Source organism: Canis lupus, chromosome 23 (genome assembly GCF_003254725.2).
Source record: "Canis lupus dingo isolate Sandy chromosome 23, ASM325472v2, whole genome shotgun sequence".
Taxonomy (NCBI): domain Eukaryota; kingdom Metazoa; phylum Chordata; class Mammalia; order Carnivora; family Canidae; genus Canis; species Canis lupus.
Window position 1 is genome coordinate 43,228,827 of NC_064265.1, and position 24,155 is coordinate 43,252,981.

At 37.8% G+C, this 24,155-nt stretch overlaps 1 protein-coding gene across 2 annotated transcripts in view; it reads right to left on the reverse strand.

The window, feature by feature from the left end:
- Positions 1–200: 200 nt before the first annotated feature.
- LOC118352125 (transmembrane protein 258-like) overlaps positions 201–24,155 on the reverse strand; it is a 28,862-nt gene continuing 4,907 nt past the window's right edge. Inside the window, exons 3-4 of one of the 2 annotated variants that reach the window (XM_049100004.1) lie at positions 3,895–3,943; positions 201–278 (exon numbers count right to left, since the gene is read on the reverse strand). The gene's annotated coding sequence lies outside the window, so the exon portion shown is untranslated. Of the gene's footprint in view, positions 279–3,894; positions 3,944–14,536; positions 15,927–16,020; positions 16,192–24,155 lie in introns of those variants that run through there. The other variant, XM_035705226.2, reaches the window with a different exon arrangement.

A 24,155-nucleotide genomic window follows, 5' to 3' on the forward strand; every position in this document is an offset into this window, starting at 1 on the left:
TTAAGGTGGCTCCATTGGTCCCTACCTCTTGTATTGACCACTTGTACAGTATCTTCCTCTTGAGTGTGGGTGGGAATTGCTTCTAACTAATAGAATATGGTGAATATGATGGGATGTCACTGACATTATTATGTTATATTACATGGCCAACATCATGGGATATCACGCCTATGATTACTTTATGTTATATAATACTCCCACCTTTTTAGCAACCTTGCTACAGAGAGGCACTGTTGTTTTGCTGGTTTTGAAGAAGCAAGTGTCCATGAATTCTAAACCTGCAAGGAAATGAATTCCATCAACAACCAGAGGGAGCTGGAAAGCAAATCCTTTCCCATTTGTTCTGATGAGGCTGCAACTCCACCCTACATATTGATTCCAACCTCACAGGCCCCTGAAGAACCCCAAAAGTTAAATTTAAAAATGCATGTTATTTTAATCACTACATTTGTGGTAAGTAGTTACTTTTAAATAGAAAACTAATACAATTATGCTAAATGTACCTCATCCTAATGTTCTGATCTGAAGTTGTCTATATGAAATTTCTCTTGAAGGATGTTAACACAACTTCATAGCCTATCAGATTTTATTTTTGGACAGGGAGCAGGAAAGTATGTACCTGAAATCTTAACAGTCTAAGAAACAGTCACTGACTAACCTTTTATTATATGCTTGGGCAATATGTATGAATAGGATACGTTTCTAGTTTTCAAGGTGACTACAGTGTAGTGGAAAAGAAAAACACAGAAGCAAGATTATCTCAACATGGACTGTTATCAGAGAGTATAGAAAATGGGGCAGGGAGAGGTGATACAAATGGCTTTCTTGAGGAGATAGTTCTGAGATGGGAATTGCCATTCAGGGGAGGAAAGGACACAAGACTTGTAGAACTTACGCAATAGGAAATTGATTAACAGTGATTATAACACAACTAAATGGTTAATATTTATATGTCCTTTGCTAGGAACCAGGTATTGTTCTAAATGAATTATTTGACTAACTCTTACAACAATATAGTTATATGGATATTAGCGTCATTTCACAGAAGAGAATTATTGAGATTTTAAGGAACATCTGATTAGTGACAAGGATAGGATTAATTTCTCTGACTTCCCCTCCAGACTTCTGGACTTATGCTATTCCCATTATATATAATTCTTTGGGGAAGGAGTCTTCTGACCTGCCTCTCCTCTGCCCTACTAAATTGCATATTCCCCAAATTTTCTTTGGTTCCAATGGTTTCCTGATCATACATGTTTGAAACACCGAATATACTGTAGAACAATTATTGTATAACTCATTTGTCACCTTGAAGAGAAGGTAAATTGTCTGGTAGTCAGAACTGTCTACATCATCTTTTGCTCTCCTCTTTCTATCACAACCCTGAAATAATAGGGATCGATAATGGCAAATGGATAATGGATGTTTAGGGTCTTTCTAGGCCAAAGAATGTTCATTTTACTTATTATTGACCATGAAGGTGACTTCTAAAAAAGAAAGTCTAGTGTTTCTGGGAGTTTGATTCATTCTTACTTATAATCATTTTAGTAACACAAACAAGCAGATGAGCAAATAAGTGAAAGATGGATGGATAGATAAGTAGACAGAGACAGAAACAGATAAATAACTATGCCTAAGAAACGAGAAAAGGATGCTTCAGGGGAGCATACAATGATAGCCAGCATTACATAGCGCAGGCTCCATGCCAGGCATTATGCTAAACTCTTGACCTCTTTTGGTTTTTGTTTTTTAATTCAGCCTCAATAGCAACCATATGAGGGAGATACTAATCCTATTAGAGAGATGAGGAAAATGAAGATTTCAGAGGTTCAAGGAGCTTGTCTTCAAGGAGCATGTAAGTGAGATTGATTGTAGGAGAGTTAGCCTAATGTTCATGTCGGTGAACATACTGCCTCCTACTCAGTTCTATAGTTTGTCTCCCTGTTTTTTGTTTCTATCAATTGTTATGTGTTCATTCCATTCTTAGTAGGAGTATTTTGACCCCTTTCCTGGATGGGGCTCTTAGTTTCAAAAAGAAAACAGGCCTTATTGACCGTAATTGAATGGTAACCTTCCAAAAGTATGTGCAGCTCTCAACCCCTGGAAACTGTGAAGTGGCCTTATTGGAAAAAGCGTCTTTGTAGATGTCATTAAGTAAAAGATTCTGAGATGAGATGATCCCAGATTACCTGGGTGGACCCTAAATCCAGTGACCAGTGTGCTTCTGAAAGACAGAAGAGAAGACGGTCATATAGAGGAAGAATCCATGTGAAGAGAGGCATAGGGATTGGAAATACATGGCCACAAGAGAAACCTGGAGCCACCAGAAACTAGAAGAGGGCAGGAAGCATTCTTCCCTGGAAGTCTTTTAAAGAAAACACAACCCTCCTGACACCTGCATTTCAGACTTCTGGCTTCCAGGCTATGAAGAATAAATTTCTGTAGTTTTAAGTCATCAAATTTTTGGTCATTTGTTATGACAACTCTAGGAAGCAAATACACTATCTTTTGTTCCTATAAATACCTGATAATATTATCTTCCTTGGAAGAAAACCAGAAGTCATACTTTAGACAAACTTGAGCCTCAGGTGATCCTTGAGCCATATAAAATAATGTAGATATTATTCTGAGAAAATAGTCAGTACAAATCCAATGTTCAAAAGGGTCTCTGAGTTTCATCAAACCCATTGATTTTGAATCAGAAAATGTACATCATAGAATGACCAGAAGATAAATGTTGACAAAAAATGACTTTCTTTGGGTCTAACCTTTGGAGAATTCCATGCTTCTTGAAAATGAGTACCAATGGTCAATGGCTCAATTCCATGGATAAGCCATAAAGAATCCTAACCCTAGATAAAAGGTTTCCACAAAACACGTGACTTAAATCATACACATCTGTTTTTGTAGTTGACTATGTTTTTGAAAAAAATTAAACATTGTGAACTTTATATCCAAAATTAGTGAGGTAATATGGGTTGAAGATAAATAAGGGCTTTGGAGTGGATGATTCTGGATGATTTAATTCTAACACCTACTGCTCATATAACCATAAAGAATTTTACTTATCTCCTTGAACCTTCCCTGAACCACACCTCATTTTCAAAATAGGAACATGTACCCTGTAAGCTTTTATAAGCATTAGAAATAATATATACAAAATTTAAAGTCAAAAGGCCACTCCTTAACAAAACAAGAACAATAATAGTAGAAAATATACATGAATATTATGTTTGTATCTAAAACATTCTAATTATCCAACTCAAAAATCTAAAAATCTAGGTTCATAAAAATATTTATTAATGACTCTTAAGAATACCAATGACATTCTTTCTAAATCAGTCCCTATTATAGGCAAAAGAACCTTTTGTCTCAAACTTAGCTTCTAAATCATGAAGTGCCATTGGATTTTGTTTCCAGAATTCTGACACTAATTGTTGGTACAACACATTACATTTCAGCTACTGTGGAGATAGTGTCAACCTCAAGTTGATGATTTTTCTCAAATCCTCTTAATGACAGCCCTCATTTTAAGACTGTGATGAAGAAATCAATGATGTCTGATTTAGGAAGTCCTTTTCAAAGTCTATTCCCTATCTTGTAAAACCCAATTTACAAAACTCAATTGGTCCTTTTGATCACTTTCACTAATCCAGTTTAAGAGCTCAAAGTACCCCCAAGTGGCCTTTAATTAATGGCTAATATAAATGCTCAAGCACATACTTGGACCATATCTGGAAGTTAACAAATGCATCTGTATCTTGGGATTTGATAATGACCTTCCTTCTGTGGACAGCTGATTGAGACAATGGATATAGTAGTTGTTTATAAACTTCAAAAAACCTCATAGATATATTGATCTCAATGACTCCTATCCTCTCAGGTTTACTTTACCTGAGTCCTTTTCTTCAGAATATTCTGTGTGGGGGTGAGGAAAATCCCACTGCAAGAATATCATAAAGACAAGAGCATCAATCAACACTACTTCTGTTTTTAAAGCACGGTTATTTTATATTTTTAGAAAAGCTAATTAGCTTATTGAAGACCATATATTTTCTTAGGCAATGTTTCCTAAATACAATTTCTTCCCAAGGTCTTTTATATCAATAATACATTTTTGCCTATTGTTAAGCCATTGAGGTACAAATAAAAGCTTTCACTTATCTAATTTGTCTATTGCTACTTCTTGATTCATTCTAATGATTGTGTCACATGCCATTCATTAGAGTACATCTTACCAAAAGCAGCAATTGGAACATTATTTCACTCTAAGTTTGCCAAATGATTTGGCAAAAGAGCGATGGATGGATGAAAATAAGCAGCAACATTTTCCATCATAAGATTAAATTATTTCAACTTCTCTTTGCTGGTTAAAATAGTCCATCTCTTTCAAATGTACTTTTCAGATTGCATCAGAAATGACCCCTGACATTATAGCTTCAATGGTCTTATAGAAATTATAATTGTTTCCTAGCAGTAGTGTGTAAAAATAATAGGAAACTATTCACAGTGATTAAAACACCCTCAACAAATTTATATAGAAATAATCCATAGCTCAGTTGGTTAAGTGTCTGACTTTGGCTCAGGTCATGATCTTGGGGTCCTGGGATCAAGCTCCCCATTCAGCCCCACACTCAACAGGGTGTGTGCTTCTCCTTCTCCCTCTCCTTTTGCCCCTCCCTTGCATGTGCCTCCCCCTCAAATAAATAAATAAAATCTTAAAAAAAAGAAGAAAGTATCCATAGAGGTAATAACCATATATCCCCCTTGTAGTATCATGCTTTTTCATATTTATATATGTATACATGTCCTTTTGGCACTGTCTTTGATCAGTTTGAAATGAAGAGCCAAGAGGCTATCTTTCCAGGAAACACACACACAGACACACACACACACACAAAACATCTTTTGTCTTTTACTCATTGTCACCAAAAATAATAAATGATACAAATAGTTCTTTTACTGGTTTTAAAAGTAGAGCCAGAAATTATGTGAAGTTGGGACTCTTGAATTATTCATATGTTCTGATTGAATGGGATCATTATCTCTGGCCTTACAAGCTAATAAATACTGTCTAATGCCTGGATACTGTTTTGATGTAATAGTGTCAGGAAAGAGAAATAACAACTGACTTCTTTGCAAGCTTGGGCTTAAATTAGGGAGGAGCTCCCTGATGAGTTCGAAGCAAGGAGTGTATGTGTGTACGTATGTATGTGCAAGTGTACATGCATACACACATACACATGTGTGACTGTGTGTGACTGTCCACAAAGATGAAATACCTTAGGTGATTGTGTTAGTCAGGCTTCCTCCAATCTTTCTGAAGGCATTTTATTATTTTATTTTATTTTATTTCATTTTATTTATTTTATTTTATTTATTTTTAAAGATTCATTTATTTATTTGAGATAGAGAGCATGTACCCTAGGGCAGAGGGGAGAGGCAGAGGGAGAGAAAATCCTCAAGCAGACTTCCTGCTGAACATAGAGCCTGGTACTGGGATTCAATCCCACAACCTTGAGATCACGACCTGAGCCAAAACCAAGAGTAGGACGCTTAGCCAACATTGCCACGCAGGCACCCTTCCGAAGGCATTTTAACGTAGACTTGCAACCACAGAGCTGCAGAATGGCTGGGCTGTCTGGTGCTTGCTGCTATTTTTCTCTCCTTTCTCCATTCTCATCTCTCATGTAGTAAGTACGAGTATTTCAAAAAATGCAGATTGAGGTTCAGTAAATGATTATGCTATCTAATCGTTTGCCAGTGAACAGTCAAATAATCTTAAATTATAGACCAGTGGGTTTTTTCCCCCAGATTGATTTCAATGAGTGATTTTGCTTGAGTTTAATATCACCATAAACCGGAGGAGTGTAGGAAGCCTGAATTAAGGTTGCGCCTCTTAAAAGCAATCACAGAAAGATGTGCATTTCTAGAGGGTTTGAAAGCATGGAGATAAATACGGTTGACAGTTGGTTTCAGAGAAAGTAAAATTAGAGGTGGACTATGTTACAAAATATCTTTATAGGCTAATAGTTATAGAGATGTAGCAGAATCTGTTAGACATCAAAGAAAAATATCATTATTGACTATGCTGATTTGTTTAACAAAATACACACTGCCTTTCATTTCTTTAGAATACCACTTTTTTTTTTCAAGTGATGTGGAGTCTATTATGAGTATAAGAACATCCAACAAAGAGCCTGTTAGCAATTCAGTAGTTTGCAACATTTACACAAGACCCAAAGTCTTTCCTCTGAGACAGCTGGCTGGGTCTTATGCAGAATGCATAGGTTTTCCAGACTGTTTTTCTCAATTTAACACAAGCTAATAAATCATGCAATTTAATTAAGTTTTTAACAGGAATTAAAGTGTGTGAACCATCTACTGGAATGGGTGTGAACACTATTTCGATAATGCCGCACTAGTAGGGCCGTCTGCCTCTTTCTAATAAAGGAAGCAATGGAGGACATGTGAGTGTTGTGTGCTTTTTTTTTTTTTTTTTTTTTTAAGTAAACACTCTTTATTAGCCAGTATAGGTAATCCTTACCTGTGATCTTATTGTATATTTTTCCCTATAAAATGGCCAGAGAATTTTATTCCGAGACCGAAAAAAAATTGTATCTGGAGCACAAAGGGCAAGGTCAGAGGTGGGTAAACCCTAGTATTCTATTTGTGACTATTATTATTTTGACCTTTCTCTTTTCGAAATAGGAAGTGCTCCTCCAAAGAAAGAGAATAAGGCATTTCATGCCTTTGCCTCCTGGAAGACACAAACCGCCAATTTTTCTCCAGTGCTCTCCACCTGTCAGCGTGCTGGGTGCAAAGCTGACAGTCCACCCATGCTGCAATTCCACAAGGCCGGCATGGTTGGCAGGACCTTCACAAAGCGCCTGTCCCCAAACAGGGCCTTTGGCACTCAGCTTCCCCTGTTCACTTGCACTGTGACAGGCTGCACACAAGACAGATATGTGGATCAAAGGCAGTGCCTGTGGATACACCCAGCAGGATCCAAGGAGCATTACTAGTGTTCTCAATAATTTGCTATTAGGATTGCAGAAAAAGTGAGGAGTGCACTATTGAGTGCTAAAAACACATTTCATAAGGAAAATATACACAATATATATTCAAAAGGGTTCCAAAGAACTGTAGAATGGCATGCAAGAAAAAAGAAAGTGACAAGGTGAGCTGGGAAACTTTCAGATCCCTTCGCATGTATAGTTTTGCTCGACTGTGAAAATGTGACGGATGAGAATGAAAAAAATGAGGTTCAGAGAAAGATGAGAAATTAAGTAGCTCTGTCCTGACTCCTATCAGAGTCCGATATAATTTTGCATTTTTCTTTGTTTTTCTCTTACAATATGAAAATTTGATGGACTCTTTACAATTCACGTAGAATTTTTAAATTGTGTGTTTTAATTTTAATTCTAGTTATTAACAGACAGTGTTTTATTAGTCACCGGTGTACACTCTTTATGTAGAATTTTTCTGTCATGAGGCCCTGGAGCAGTCACTGTCACTTAGCATCGCCCTCGCCCTGCACACCTGAATACATATTTTTGCTGGTCGGCCCTCTCCTGGGTTCTCAGAAACAATTATGGAAAGGGATGTGCATGCAATGCATTTTTTAAAGTGTAAAGTGTGTACATTTATAATCCAATAGTAAGCTTATACAGACCTATAAAAACTGAGAGCCACGCCCGAACTCCATGATACATGGGCCTGCCCCGCCTCACTGGGGAGATCTTGGCAACTTACTCTCCCTTTGGTATTTTACCCTCCTGGACTCTGTAATAGACTCCATTTGTTGCCATTGACAGAACCCATGTTTCCAAGTTTGTTACTTCATATTCCCTCAACCAAACACTCCACTTTCTCTTCCAGCAGGACCCAAGGCAGTACATCCTCAAGGTATACCTTCCTTCAATTGTCTGATACCATTTGCAGGCACATAAAGGCCTGAGTTAAAAGAATAAGGGAAGAAACAGGATTTTCTTTCTTTCTTTTTTTTTTTTTTTAGAAACAGGGTTTTCAATAGCACTACCAATTTTTCTCTCACTCTCCTTTGCCTTTTGCTTACCAACAGCCTAATTTTCCTCGTTAATCATTCATCTGATTTCAAAATAATTTTGGTATTAGCATATAATAGCTACAATAAGCCAATAAAAATGGTGCCATAGATGCATATCAATTGGAAATTACAAGTCACAAAACAGTATGTACAATTTAAACTCACTTTTTAGTCTAAATATATGTGTATCTGTTTATAGAATAGCATAAAGGACATAAATGGACATAACAAATATATATATGTATATATGCATGCCTGAGAAATGGATTATGGCTGTTTTTTCAGTCTAACCTTATTGTTTACCTGTATTACTAATTTTCCAACGGTGAATAAGAATTGTTTTTGCCAGACTATCAAAATTGTTAATACTTTTTGATGTGTAGAAATGTGTTGAACTTTTTTACTATACCTGTATAATACAAACCCCTGGTCATATATCTCACATTTCACTATGTGAGAGAAAATCCGTTTGTCAGTATTGATTGGTTTGAAGATATAAATGAACCACTTGAGGTACAGGTAAATACATTGAACTTCATGGGAAATCCCAGGTTCTAGTCCCCTCCTTTACTATCTGCATAACCTTGCTAAACTACACAACCTCTCACATAATGTGTCCTCACACGTAAATGAGAGGGCAGGACTAGAGATTGGGAATATCTCTTCAATTTTGAATCTCTACGATCACTGAATATCACATATAACATGTAAGTTCTCTAAACAGGTAGACCTTAATATTTGGGAGGAATAACACTCTTCACAGGTAATGAGGCCACTACTGAGAATGCATTTAAAACTGTCTAATGTTTATTATCATGACCCCCGCCCTCCAAATAATAATATCAAGTGCCATTTGAGTACTTTTTATGCTACAAGTACTGTAAAAAATTATTTACATGTCTTACTGTCTTAAATCTTTAAAGCAAGCTGATGAGTTATATTATACTTATTTTCACTGTTTTACAGATAAAGGTATCCCCAGTGAAGTAGGTTGGTAAATGACTATTTTTTTTCAAGAAGTAAAAAATGATGTATCATAGTCAAAGTAAACAGGTAGGGATTCATCTTTCCAATAGGTAGATCTTAAAACATTCATTAAAGAAGGAAATTGTAAAAAAAAAAAAAAAAAAAAAAGGTAGGAAATTGTAAAGTTTTGCTTTTCTTTATACCCTCATACAATGGTTGGAGCATAATTAAATGAAAGTTGTGTGAAAGCCCTCTAGCTCCAAAATTAAATAATTACTTAGGATTTTACTCAGGAAATGAAGTATGAGTAACGCTGTATGTATTAGGTCCCTGACTGTGAGAGGAAGCTCCTGGGAAGGTATACCTCAAATATTTAATGCCTCCTTTACCAACCCTCAATCATTGTCTGGTGCTCTAATCCTATGCTCTAATTCCCTGAGTGGCCACTAGATGTCAGCCATAAAGTCTACTTGTGGCAATAAAGGAGAGACCCTTGCCTTTATGGCCTGTTTTCAAAGGGAATAATCCCTTGCTGTCCTCTTTCTCCCTTGTGACATGACACTACAAGGTAGCATGTCACGTGTGATCCATGAACTATCAAATCTTTAAGTCGGTGGATCTCTTGAGAGTGAAGAACAGGTTGTATATGCCCCACACATAGTATACTTTCTGATTGAAAATTCTCAAGAAATATTTGTGCTTGATTGTTGAAGGGCTTCTTGGATTTTTAGATCAGTTATGGAAGGTGCCCTTGTATTCTCAATCTGTATAATTTCGATGGTCTCATTGGGCTAACCTGTGGTAAGCACACAGAGATACTCTAATTGCCTATTATGGAGACTCACGTTGACCATGTTCATTGTGTATCTACATGCATAAGAGATCTGAAATAGCCATAGCTATCTCTTCCTTAGTTTCCTCTCTGTGAGGGGGAAAGAGTAGCCACATCTTTCCCTATCATGTGGCTGTTGAGAAGGACAGTTAGCCGCCTTTGACTTTTCCAAAGAGAAACATAATTCAATATCCTAATAAGCAAACTTCTAAAATAAGAATCTATCTTTCAATTCGTGTCAAAATTAAAGCTCAGATCAGATCATCTATTTCAAATCAAGACTCAGAGATGAAGCGAAATTCACCAGAAGAAGACATGCCCTCAGGGCAGAACCAATAGCAGGTCTTGAAGCAGGGCTTGAGATCAGGAAATTGTGAGCTAGGAAATGTGTGGAGGTCTAAGTAGGCAGGGTATTAGCGTGTCAAAGGTCTGCCACAGGTATCTGAGAACCAATGAGGACACTTGAACCTGGAAGACTAGCAGAAGCAAACTGGTCAGGGAGAAACAGAACCAACGAGGCAATGATACTAAGGTCAACAAGAAAGGGATATGCATGTAATCAACAAAGCAACAGTCCAGTTTCTAGAACCAAGTACACAGTCATACCAAGATACCAGGTAGAAAAGGTTTGAATGGCTATTAAAACATCGAGTCATTAATCTAAACCATGCGAATTCTATTTGGAAAAGAATTAGATTGATCCCACAGCTGGGGCAGGTGTAAATCTGTTACAAGTGGCCTACAATTGTGAATATTGGAAAAAAAGGAGTCAGATATACCTAAAATTTACCAGGAACCCTCTCACTTGGTAGGCATGATGGTGAATTAAGTAACAGCAGAAAGCATGGCTCCTGAATTTAAGTAAAGGCAGCTGGGTAGATAAAATGTTTAAAAATATCTTATCCTAGTCTAACGTTATAACGGCTCCTTTTAAACTAAATAGTTTGTGCTTCTAATTTCTGAGGAGCATCACAATGATATGGTCAGAAGGAAATCTACTGAGCGTTAAGCTTTTGTACATGATGCTATTGTAGCTCTAATACTTTCAAGTATCCTCACAAGGGGTATTGTACTCTAGCATAACGGAGAGGGAGACACAATCTTTTGTAAACTAAAATGGGCTCTAGCATGTGAAATGGGAGCCATATAACCTTTTTTTCCCATTATTTCCTATTAAGGGGCTAACTAATATATTACAATGAGATAGAGAATTTATCACTTACTGGGTGTGTGATCACTGGGAATGTATCTTTTAGAGAACCCATTTTATCGGTTGTAAAATGGGACTAATTGTATCTAACATGAAGGATTATTGTGAGGGTTGGAAGATACTCTGGCACATAGGTATGTAGTACTCAAATAATTACTATTATTCCAGTGGGTCATTGCTATTACCCTATTGAGTTCATATACACCTAACCAGTAGTATCCAGGGGTATACCAATGTTTATTGTTAAATAAACCTTGCTAAAATTGTTCATTGCTAAATAGAGGGATTATGTTACAGGGTTTTAAATGATCCCAAGTTCCTTCTAATAAACTTTGCTTAGAATGGGTTTATTGGAGATACCACACAGAAAGTTAGAAGAGCATTTTTAAAACCAGCTGGCACTCCCCCATCCCACGAGACAGTACCAACTCCCTAAAATGAACCATTCAGAACCCACTGAAGGGAAACATAGATCTAGCAGGTTGCTGAGCACAGTACCAGTCACAAGTCCAGAACAGCTCCCGACACCACAGGCTGAAATTGAAGAAAATAATCTTGTGCCCATGGGATGTCTCTTTGCCTTAACGCTGCTCCATATTGAACTCAACGAATCTACCAGTTGCTGAGCAATTATGCATGTAAAGTAGATGGAAAACACCTCAAAATGAACAGTGATGACTCTGCAGGATCCTGAAAGCCATCCTAGAATATGAATCAGGCTAAAATCCAAACAGTTGCTCCATGTGCTAATAACCACAGTGACGTCGAATTGATCCCTTATTTCCCTTATGGGCCCTAGTCAGTACACACAGGGAAAGCCAGAATGTTTCACTCTTCCCTTTTCTGTTTCTTACATTATAAGGAAAGGCTACTTTGGAAGGATGAAATTTGTGATACCAGGTTTTTCAAGAGATTATTGTTAAAGTCAATTAATTAATTTGAAACTTGTTTGATCATTTATTTAGCATAATCCTTAAGAAACTTTTAGATGTTACCTAGGGAAACTGGAAATAACCCAAAGTTAATTAAACACTGACAATGATGTTATTTTATACCATCACACCATTAGCCCCGACACAATACACACACACAGACACACACACACACACACACACACACCTTTCCTGTTTCTTTTTTTTTTTAAGATTTTATTTATTTATTCATAAGAGACAGAGGCAGAGACACAGGCAGAGGGAGAAGCAGACTCCACGCGGGAGCCCGATGTGGGACTCAATCCTGGGACTCCAGGATCACGCCCTGGGCTGAAGGCAAACACTCAACCACTGAGCCACCCAGGTGTCCCACACCCCTTTCATCTCCCACACAGGCACATCACATACCTTTCAGCCAGCCCCAAATCATTTTTAATATTTGGCCAAGTGGCATTGCTACATCCATCTGGGGGAAAGCTAAGGGCTTCAGCTTTCATGGTTGACATAAAATATCTAAATTTTAAAACTTATCACCCATGTGGAAAATGAAGTCTAAAAAGACATTTTGCTGAAAGATTCCAGAGGCAGGTGACTTTACATTTCTTTTATTCATCACTAGGTAACTCTTTCAATCCCTTCAGCTGCTGTTTCTAAGTTTTCTCACTCTCTTCAGGTTACCTGACACTGTTCCAGATCTTTTGTGCTTCTAAGGCACCTAAACTTCTTTTATTACTAAAATCACTCAAAGTAATTTCTTCAGCTTTCTTCTTCTCAGCCTTGAAACATCTCTATGGCTACATTCTCTATGAGACTGAAGGAAACCTTTCCCCATTCAGAGGCTAACCCTACTACCACACCCTAGGATGAATCTAGATGATTTTACTTTGTTCTATCTGGCCTTTTGCCATTGCTTTCCCTCATAGGCTAGATAACTGACAGAGTTATCTGCACCATGGTGTGGCTAAGGGTGGTATTTGGGAAACTTGACTCATGAAGCTCATCCTCATCTCTACCCCCAAATATGTTCTTCCTCCCACATTCCTTTTCTCAGTTTGTGACACCACCATACCCACCAGTATCTCAGAGGAGAAGCTCAAAGTCTCCAAATATCTCTGAATTATGGGGTACTTACTGCATACTAGATACTTTTCAAAATATTTTACATTTATTTGCTCATTTAATCCTTTCAACAGCGCTATTTGAGTGGGTATTATTAATAATTAATTATATAGATGAGAAAGAATGAGGCACAGAAATTACATAACTTTTCCATGGTCAGACCTAGGCCCAAAGTCTCTCTGACTTTAGAGGCTTTGCTTATAACTGCTGCAGACACCTCCTGCATGACGCCTGCCCCTCCCTCACACTCAAACCAGCTATGAACCCCATTTGTTCTATTTCCATACATTTGTCGTTTCATCTCTATCCCGATTGGTTTAGAGCAATACTTCACTTTTAATCACCTTGTAACTCATTTCTCTACCTCTAATTTTTCCAGTCCATTTCCAGAAAAAAAAAAAAAAACATGAAGCTCTGATTACCTCCCTATGCCTCTCGATTATATCTAAAAATGTTCACTTTGCTTCTGAATTATATATACCTCCTCAGTCTGACATTCGGTGTTCTTAGCATTATTACCTCTGTATGTCTCTTTGGGTTTATCTTGCAGGCTAGAGTATTGACTTTTTCTTTCTCTTTTTTTCTTTCTTTTTTTGTGTGTTCACTTTTCCCATGAGTTCCCAATCATATGCTCTATTCTCTCCTTAGCACTGGCCTCGTATCAAGCATGCAAAATATACTGTACTTCCAAGCTGGGCGGAATACATCGTGCTCCTCACCCGCAGCATAGACTGGGCTTCCCCTAATCCAATGCCTAGTAGTAGATGGAGATTTCCACTGGCTTCACACAGAATTCCAGGCAGCTGTGCAGATGACTAGTGTTTCTTCCCTTTGCCTTTAGCACCTCAAATTCAGAATACCGCTGACCAAGGTGGAGTCCGGGCAGACCGGTAAGTGTGTGTCCTCCCCTTGTTCCTCTCAGCCTCTGAGTCCAGGGGCACATCGGAGAGCCATTCTGATTTCTCCTGCCTTCTCCGATTCAGCACTTGTACCAACCAGTTTAACTCTCAAGTCTCCTATATTTCTTCTTTATAATCCCCAAACCCATATGCCCTTCTCACTTCCTCTACCATGAATCTCTTTGGACAACTGTTACTCAGATTGAGGTGTTTCCCCTTGTCTTGAACTGTGTAAACAGCCAGCGGGGAATCCTGGCTCAGCTCCCTCTGCTTTCTCTCAGTTTCCCCCAGTCCCTCCTCCTCAACTCTGTCTTTGATCTCAGTGCACCACCCAGAGAGGTGGTCCAGGCCAACAGTACACCCAGGATTAATGATGCCAACTCTGCGTATAACCTTGAACATGAATGTCCCTTTACCCACCTCAGCTAGGTAAACCTGGTGATACTCTGTTTCTATTTTAAAGCCAATCTCATTTATCATCTTTCTGGGAAAACCCTCAATTCAGACCATTTAAGGAATCCCAGTTTTTTAAAGCATTTAACTGTGTCCCAAGCACTACATTATATAGTTCAGGGGCACTGTACATTTAATCTTTAAAAGGAACAAGTCATCATTATTGAGCCTCTATTTTTGGATATGGAAATTTAGGTCTAAGGAGTTAAGTGGTATGATTGGGCTCATACTGAGTTGGGATCAAACTCAGGTCCATCTGATTTTAACATCTATAATTTACAGAATATTCTGTGTTATGTTGTTATTTGGGTGCTATAGTTTTCTCACTACTTTATTTTGGGACTTCATAAAGGCAGGTATCTTACCTTTCCCCATTTTGTATCTACCTGTGGCAGCTAATAAATGTCTTTAATATAGGAGGGCCTTAGCAAATATTTATCGAACTGAATAAATTATGTGTTTTTAGACTCCATTCTCTCCAAGTACATAAACAAAACAATGTGCAGTCTCTCTATCTCTCTCTTTCTGTCTTTCAAAGACACTGGATTTGGAAGTTGGATGTATTTGACAGTTGAAATGAGATGCATCAAGACAGGACTAAAGCTCCTGCATTTTTATGTCACTGATACCCTTTGGCCAACTCAACTGGAACTCCATTTTTCTTTATTTTTGTAAATCTTTTTACTAGAGGCAATAGAGGATGGGGATGAAATAGAGAATAAGTAGTCCAAATTCTCTTTGCCTAATTTAAAATCTGTGAAAATCCAGGTGAAGAGAAAAACGAGAATTATAGTTTCTTTTCGTCTCAGCAGAAGGGAAAAAATAAGGCAAGGGAAACCAGTTTAACTGAGCAAATAAACAATACAAACCACATTGAGCAGGAATGTTTATCTAGGTACTTAAGAGAACACATCGAATTCAAGTACTTCAGGAGCATCTTTCCGAGTGCAAGTGGCTAGTTAAAATTTAAGGAGAGCCTTGGGTTCCTGTGGCTGATACTCTGCTTTTCCAATTACAATTTTCACCTGCTCATTACAGTAGGGCTTCTATACAGCTCTTGGATTCAGTTCCATTCAATTAAATAAGTATTTATTGAGTGTCTATGTTGTGCCAGACTGGGACACTGTGTTCGGTGCTTGGTTCAATTACCTACGTGCCCTGGACAAAAATAAAACTGTTTCTTCCAAAGATCCTGTAATCCACATGCTCCCGCTAATCTCCACCGGATCTCATTTCAATGAATCTCAGTTGATGACATTTTATGTTGGAGGTTTGAGGAAGTGAGGATAAGGAGCTCGAGAAAAGGAACTGTTGAGATGTCTGACAGGGAGAACAGCGCCCCCTGCTTCATTTGCCTTCTGGGCCTCTGTGGAAGTCTTAGCTTGTTAGCACATTGTTTGATTTTACACAAAGACACATTGCACCCCAGTGCAGCAGTAAACTAGACCTGAGAATCAATAAAAAACAATCCAAGTGTTAATGTGGCATCATGCCAAAATCCACTTACTTCATAATATATTAAATATTGAGCTTAAACTTACCAAAATCCCTGTGAGATGCTACCTCTTAAAACAAGAGAATTTAATAGGTAGAACTGTCAGAGAAACCTTCAGAAAAAGAACCGCAAGTGTTCAGTTGCATGTGTATTTTATTGATTTAAAAGGAATACATTTTGGATAGGTCTTCACTCTGTGTATCCACATAAGCTGGGTCTGTGAGATTAAAATAAAAATAAATGTAGCACTGGTTAACCATTTTCCAGGAAAATAACTAATATCAGATAATTCACCAATTCAAAGCTCAGAATGCTGAAAGTCTGCACAAATAGAATAACTTTGTAAAATCACTATTGTTGTCATGTCTCTTCTGAACCATTGTGTGTAATTGCTATGGAAATGTGAAAATGCTTTTGTTTTCTCTTTTTCTTTCTTTTTTTCTTTCTTTCTTTCTTTCTTATTTTTTCTTTCTTTTTTTTTTTTTTTTTTTTTTACTTCTCAGCTAGCACATGATAACCCATTCAGTCTTTTGCAAGTTTGGTGCAAATGATGCCAGTCAAAGCATCCGATGGGACCTTCAGACATTAGTGTATTAGCCATTATCTGTTACACTTCTGGACCCAAATAACAAATCATATGCCTGGAGGTGCCGCCGTTTGCGACTGCTAGCTTCCCTGCGTGGCATATGCCTAGAGAGTCTCAGATGGGAGGTGATGGCACACAACTGTGGTGGCGAGATGACTTAGCAGAACCCGTGATGATGTCCTAATGGCCTCCCGCTGGGGGGACAGGAGTAATTGTTTGTCAGGGGAGGGAACACATCTGTAAGAAGGCATCGTCTGCAAACCAAGCAGCCATGTGGAAAGGGGAAGTGAGAAACGAAGGGCTGGGGAGACAACAGTGGAGAAAACGCACAGGTTGAGAGGGATACAGGAGCTGCTACAGGGCAGGCATGGGGCCAGGGAGGAGCCGGTTGAGTGAGATTGAAGTTGTGTGCCTTGGAAAACAATGCAAACAATTATTTAAAAACGAAATGCCTGCCTGCTAAAGTTACCAGCTTCTTCTGGCAACCTTGAATCATAATGAAGATGTGAGACAGTGAAATGCTTGGGAAGAAATTCAGAGGAGCAAACAGGGAGAAAGCTCGCATCATTGCACATTCTCTAGGAGTGTTTTCAATGCTTGGGCATTCTTTTAACAGGAGTCCTTTCACTGTTCTATTTTACATCCATTCGCTTCCTTTGTTCATTGCTTACCCTAGTGATCTAAAACGAACCACTGTTTTTAAAGCCGTACTTTTAAAATCAAGGCGAAGCTATTGAATTTACATGCATTAGAAACATCAATGTCATATCGTACAATTGAAGGATACTCATAGCCGTGTTTGTGGCTGCACTAAGCATCCTCCATCTGATCAGAAATAAGCGAGGGCAAGTAAGCTAATTAATGCTGCAAAATGCTAATTCCCTCCACCTTTTATCCTGGGTCTAAATTATGATTTTATCTAATTTCTGAGGAACTGAAATGCTCATGCCAGTGGAGTCTGTCATTATTAAAATATAAATCAATGCATAAAAGCATATTGGCCTATGGGAAAGACTGTAAAAATATTTAATGCCCTCCACAAACAGCTGTGCTCCTGACCTAGCAGTTTTTTTGTTTGCTTTCCTGACAACCTACCAGATTGTATCTATTTTAGTACTTCTAGCACATCTGAAGACCTTTCAACATAGATTTTAAAATATGAAATTGTATATCGAAGTCGTTAGTTTTGAAATAAAATAAATATTAGGCAAATAAATTTTCCTCTCACCTCACCTCTCAAGGCTACAAATACAATCTGCTGTTAAATGTCAGACTAAACACAACTGGATGAGGTTATTAGTTTAATGGTTTATAATAGTGATAAGGGATTTTTACATGAACGTGTATGAGGCCCATCAAACTTGGAAGGTACCATGTATGTGAAAGTCTGTGCAAAAATTCCCTCTTGTTGCTGTGGCTTGGAAGGCTTTTGACCATCAGAAGCCATTTTCAGCCCGAGGCATCTATGATGACCATGATGGTGCTGACGTGCAGGTGAATGCCATGAAGGGGAGAAAAATGCAAAAAGGTGAAGTGAAGGAGGAAAGAGACCCACCCATGCTCCTGTTACTCAATAGAGCATTCTAAGATTTAGGCTGACCAGTAAGGGTTTCTCAGGATGTGGAGACTTTAGTGCTAAACTGCGGAAGTTCTAGGCAAGTTCGTTCAAGCAGGTTATCCTACTAACTTTAGGATGAGCCCACATACTATAGATCTCATCAAAATGCAGGGTGAGTTTTCATTGCTTTATAATTTCTCACATTTCAGAATCTCTGATTTTAATAGCTTACCTTCAACTAAAATTTCTTGTACCTTTGCTGATGGCTAGTCGAATACCCCCAGGTTTCTTCACAGTATCACTGCTCTATGTATTTCTATCTTTTTGATCCCATTAGAACTAATTCAATATCCATGCCCCAAGTTTCAAGATAACTTCTTCTACTGTTTTTTTTTTCTTCTATGTGTAAACCATCAGGAAGAATCATTCTTTTGTAATCTTTCATGGCCATGCTGTTTTGAATGGATTTGTGGTCTGGACACCCAAGAGCAAGAGAGATTTATTTTTACCAGGTCAGGTCATCGCAAGCAAGCTATTATTTTCCAAAATAAGTGTGCTATGCTCACTGGTTGTACGTATATCCTCACTGGCCAGTTACCTAGCACATCTAGTTTTTGCATTTCTAAGAATCTCCACCACATCAAACAGATAACTAAGTTATATTTGCTTTATTAAGAATAAGAACCTCAAGACAGATGATGATATATGTTTGAATTTGTAACAACATCACCAACAAAAGCAATGCTCTCTTCTTTCTGTCACCATTTATTAGCTTTCCCTTGATTATCACATATTATAAAATAAAAATGACTCTACAAAAGCAAGAGTATGATCTGAGTCTACTGACTCTACTGTTTTTGTAACATCCCCACTAAATTGCAGCATTCCTTCTGTATGGTTAATTTTGATATAGGTATTCAGATTGAATAACTGGCATGTTCAGTTACTCTAGAAGGCTAGGTTTTAACACAAGTCAACATTGAAACCTGAAGGGTGAACCCCATCTGTTCATAGGCAGCATCTACACAGCGTTAAGAGTGTCAAATGACTTCAGCATACATATTTGAGACATTGATGTAAGTAAGGACTTGAAGAATCCATGAGACTAGAAATAAAACCTAAAGTTCATTCTTGGTAGAAGCACATACACATGCACACTTTAAAAAAATAGCTTTCAACACACTTTGAAATATCATAAATAGGAAAACATGTAACCCACTTTTTTACAAGTTCAAAGCATTCCACTAATTCTCTCAGAACTGGCAACAGATGCTTCCTTATAAGCTATGTAGTCATCTTTACTTTTGACTGCTCTTAATCTAGATCAAGATCTTATCTTAGTATTATAATAGTGGCCTAGATGGATCACTTGTGACAGATCCATTGGCTCCAGCTCACATTAGCTGAGGACTTTATTGCCAGATTAATCTTACTAAAATGCTGTTTTCATCATGTCCTTTCACAGACCAGTATTTTCGGTGAGTCTACATCACACATACAATAGAGGCCAGACTCCTTGTGCTCACAGTCAACCTGACCCCCAACGACTTTCTTTCTTTTGCCCTTTTAAATAATGTCCTTCATCATTAAAATATATTGCCACATTGCAGAAATTCTGGGAAATAAACTTTTCTTTCATGAATTCTCATAGAATTTATATCTCACTTCTGTTGGGGACCATGGGCCACATGCATGGCCCTAAATTGGACCTTAAGTTCTGGGTCTATTCTGCTTTTGTCTCTGCTTTTTTAGTCTTGATAGACAACTAAGTACGTAGTAAGAGCTCAAGAACAAAATGCTCATATCTTTATCTAGCAGATGTCAATTGTTTCAAAATATTGTTCTTGTCAAATATGTTGAATGAATGTAAATTCTGAATGTCAGGTCATCTCCTGCAAGTGTACAAATAGGTTCTCTCAGGAAACCAACTCTCTCTCCTTAGCATAAAAAGCTTATCTGTTCTTAGAACCCAGGGATTGATACATGAAATGAACTACAAAGTTCTGAATAAATGTGAGAATTTCAATGCCTTTGAAGATTGATTTACGTATATCCTCAGTTTATGAGTGATAATATGATCTAATTAGCAAGGAAAGCTATTTTGTGGTGTTGGGCTGTAGGAAAATGGTTAAAAAACAATATTTTTATTTCAGCTAAGCATTAATTTCATCAAAGCAGGAAAATGAAGTACAAATTAGAGACTTGGGATGAAGTGTAAATAAAGGGCCCCATATATGTCTCAAACAAAATACACACATTCTTTTCAATTTCATGATCTAATTTGTCCTCCCAGAAACTTGTTTGCAGAACAAGGATTGTTAGCCCCATTAAAATAAGGAACCTGAGGTTAGGAGACATTAATCATTTGCCAAGGATCAGAAAGTTAATAAATCATAGAACCAGGAGAGTTAAACTAAGTGTATATTAACAAATAAGTGTATTAAATAAATGAGTCATTTTCTTTTGAAAGAGCGTGACATGCAAGGAAGAATCTGGAGAGTATTTCAGTGGAAATATCATGCATCCTCCATTCATACATTAATCAATTCAACAAATATTTAAAGACTATCATGTGTCAGGCACTGTGGTTGACACAGGGAATCTATCAATGAACACACTATAGTCCTTGCCTTCAAGTTGCCTGCATTCTAGTGAAATAGACAGGTAAAGAGGACATTACTTGACCCATGAACCGCTATTTTCCAAATGACCTATGCAAGTTGTCACAAAATCATGCATGGATAAAAGAGTCATTCAAAGGACAAGATAAACCAATGGCTAGATATAGATGTGAGTGTGTGTGTGTGTGTGTGTGTGTGAGCATAAAAAAAAATAGACTCCTTGATATGATCTTAGATCCCCCATTGCAACTGACTTGAAACTGAAACTACTGCCTGTCCAATTTTCTGAATATCAGAGAATGTCCACAATTATCTGAAAGGACTATGAAATTCTCCTTCTAACATCTCTTTTTTCTTTAGATCCCTCAACCACATAAAACCGAGATACTATTATCTATTAAGCCAGGTATTAGAGAGATATGCACATATGTAAAAAAAAAAAAATTAAAGGCCATTACAGTGGAATGTATTCACTGCTCTGAAGCTGAAACACATGCCTGTGGGGCCATCTGATCTTGTCTTGGGAAGCCCAGAAGCCTTTTTCATTTTATTCCACAAATATTTATTGAGTTCAGTCTTTGCACTTGGGTGATGGTAGGTAAAATGGTGATAAATGAAAATAATTCCTTTGTAACCCCCAGTGAACAGCTAACAAAATGCAAATTCCAGAGTAGGTTTCTTGGCTCTCAAGGCTGTTGGTGTGTGAAGATGTGTTTTATCCTACACTCCTCAGATGACAAGGTTATAGATGTTTGGTGTTCCCCATCAGGCAGTTCTAATGTTAATGTCAACCTTCACTTGCAAAGCCCAACACTTACTATTAAAACAAGAAAATAAGAGGTAATAACAGGTCTTATGGAGCCTTACCTCCACTCACTTATTTCAGGAGCCACCATTTCTAATGTTCTCCATCAACAGTTTGGCATGCTTTTGTGAAACTCTAACTGTTCACTATTCTTTTGGTCATTCTGTGCCATAACTGGATCAATACCATGTTTTCGATGACTAATCCTAAGCAGAAGCTTTCAAGCCTGGCTTTAAATGTTTTAAAAGCTAGCAAAAATGGAAGTGCAGACATTCAACTAATAGGCAGCCCTACACTTGGAGCATTGGGCCTCCCTCCCTATGGGAGCTTGCTCTCCTGCATTTAGTTTGAAGGCCACATGGCTTGTCTGCCAGAAACCTCAAATGGTACTTCTAGTAGCTGCTGAAGCATTTGCTGCACAGTTGCAAGACTGAGTGTTTATTTATACTTACTTGCAAAGGAAATTGTCTGCTGCAGACTAACCACAGGTACTATTCCTAGGCTCTTGCCAGTTTCCCAGGGAAGACCAGAATCTGTGGCGGCACCAGAGATGCTCCAGTCTCAGTCTCTATTACAGATTTATGCTTCCTTGGCAGGTTCAGCAACTCAGATCTCACCATTTGGGTGGGCTTTAGCCAGAGGTTTCCCTTGCTTCCTGTAGCCATGGGAAACTCAGGACCTGATCTGTCATCGCCTTGGAGGTATCTACATTCTGGGTGACCCACTTCCTATTTTGGCTTCTGAGTGATCCAGGTGAGGCCTTCAGCTAGTGTCACTAAGGCTACCTCCATGGGGTGACCCCCCCACCCCGGATCTTTGCATATGAATATATTATGGTCAAATCTCCATGTTAGATAAGTGAAACATTACCATTTATTAATCATGGCTAATAAGAGTGTCCTAAACCCCGAAGTAATTGCAGGCCAGAGACAGGCTTTGCAAGTGAGTGTAAGTTTTAATTTAAAAGATTGGCCACTAATACCCATAACAACTTGAATGAAACCCAAAGGTATTAGGCTGAGTAAAGGAAGTCATTTTCAAAAGATTACATACTGATTCCATTTTTATGCCATTCTCAAAAAGACAAAACTACAGAGACAGAGAAAAAAAATTACTGCTTATTAGGGAATGGAGTGGGGAAAGGAGTGACTCTAAACTGATAGAAGAGACTTTTGGTGGTGATGAAACACTTCTGTATTCTATGGTAGTGGTTACATGAATCTGTGCATGTGTTAAATTTCATAGGACTATACACCAAAACAACAATAACAGCATCAGACAAATGAATGCATATAAAAATTGGTGAAATGTGAATATTGTCTATAGTTTGGTTAATAATTTAATGTAGTAATATAAATTTCCTTATTTCAATAATTCTATTATTCTTCAAGATGACATCATTGGGGGAAGTTGGTTGAAGGGGACACAAAAAATTCTCTGTACCAATTTTGCCCCTTCAATGAAAGCCAAAAATTCTTTTTAAAAAATGTTTTAAGTAGGAATAGTAAGTACGTAAGCAAGAGCCTCATTTTCAGTGAATATTTATATGTATATCTAGATATACATAATATATGTATGATTATTTTTTAATGAAGTTATGATCAATACAACTTAATAAAAAGAAGCAACATCTAAGGACATAGTTAACCTGTGGAATTGCAAAGGATAATCTTCTATCTTTGCCTGCACTATTTTGGGCATGGTCTTGGAGACACAGCCATTATGACTTAGCTGATAGTAATATGCACTATTTTTATTTCTGCCTGGTGGTTCTTCCATTACCTAGCTGCCTTCCTATGCATGAGTGTCAGACTTAAAGATCCCATTGCCTACTGGACACTCAGCCCTTAAAGTCAACCAGGTGAAAATGCCACCAATTATTACTACTCTGCCACTACCTGCCACACCATCCTGCTTCCTACCAACACAATTCTACTTTTCTATTGCTTTTCCCTACCTCAGTGGGTGAGGAACAGACATGAGACAGAATCCCGTGAGGCATCTTCGACAGCTCTTTATTCCCAACATCCAATTTGAGCTAAATCCCTCTGATTATATCTCTAAAATACATATGGACTCTCTGGCCTCATCACCATTGGCACTTCCTCAACTGTCCTGTTTTAATAGCCTGTGACCAAGATCCGGAATTCCAACTATGTAACCCTCAAGTGTATCAGAGTGATCTTCGAACATGCAGATCAAATGCCAGTGTTCACAACCCTGTCACCTACTAAAGGCCAGTCTGCCTTGTATAAAAGACAGCCCCTCAAAAATCAGTCCCTTATCTACCTCTGTGGCTTACTATCTCATCACTTCCACCTTGAAATGCATGCTTCAGAAACACTCAACTACCAAGCGCACCCTAAAGAAAATCTGTAGTTCTCTTTCACAGACTGTTTCCTCTGTTCCAAGTTCACTTCTTATCCTCGTCTTCCAGGAGAACTTTTTATTTCCCAAACCCTGGCACGGTCACAATTTTCTCTGAAATCCTGCTATAAGAATTCATTAACTCGTCATTACCTTGTATATATTTCTATTACTAAATATATACATATATGTTTAATGTTTTGTATAAAATTATATTTATATGTTATGTATAATTTATATATTA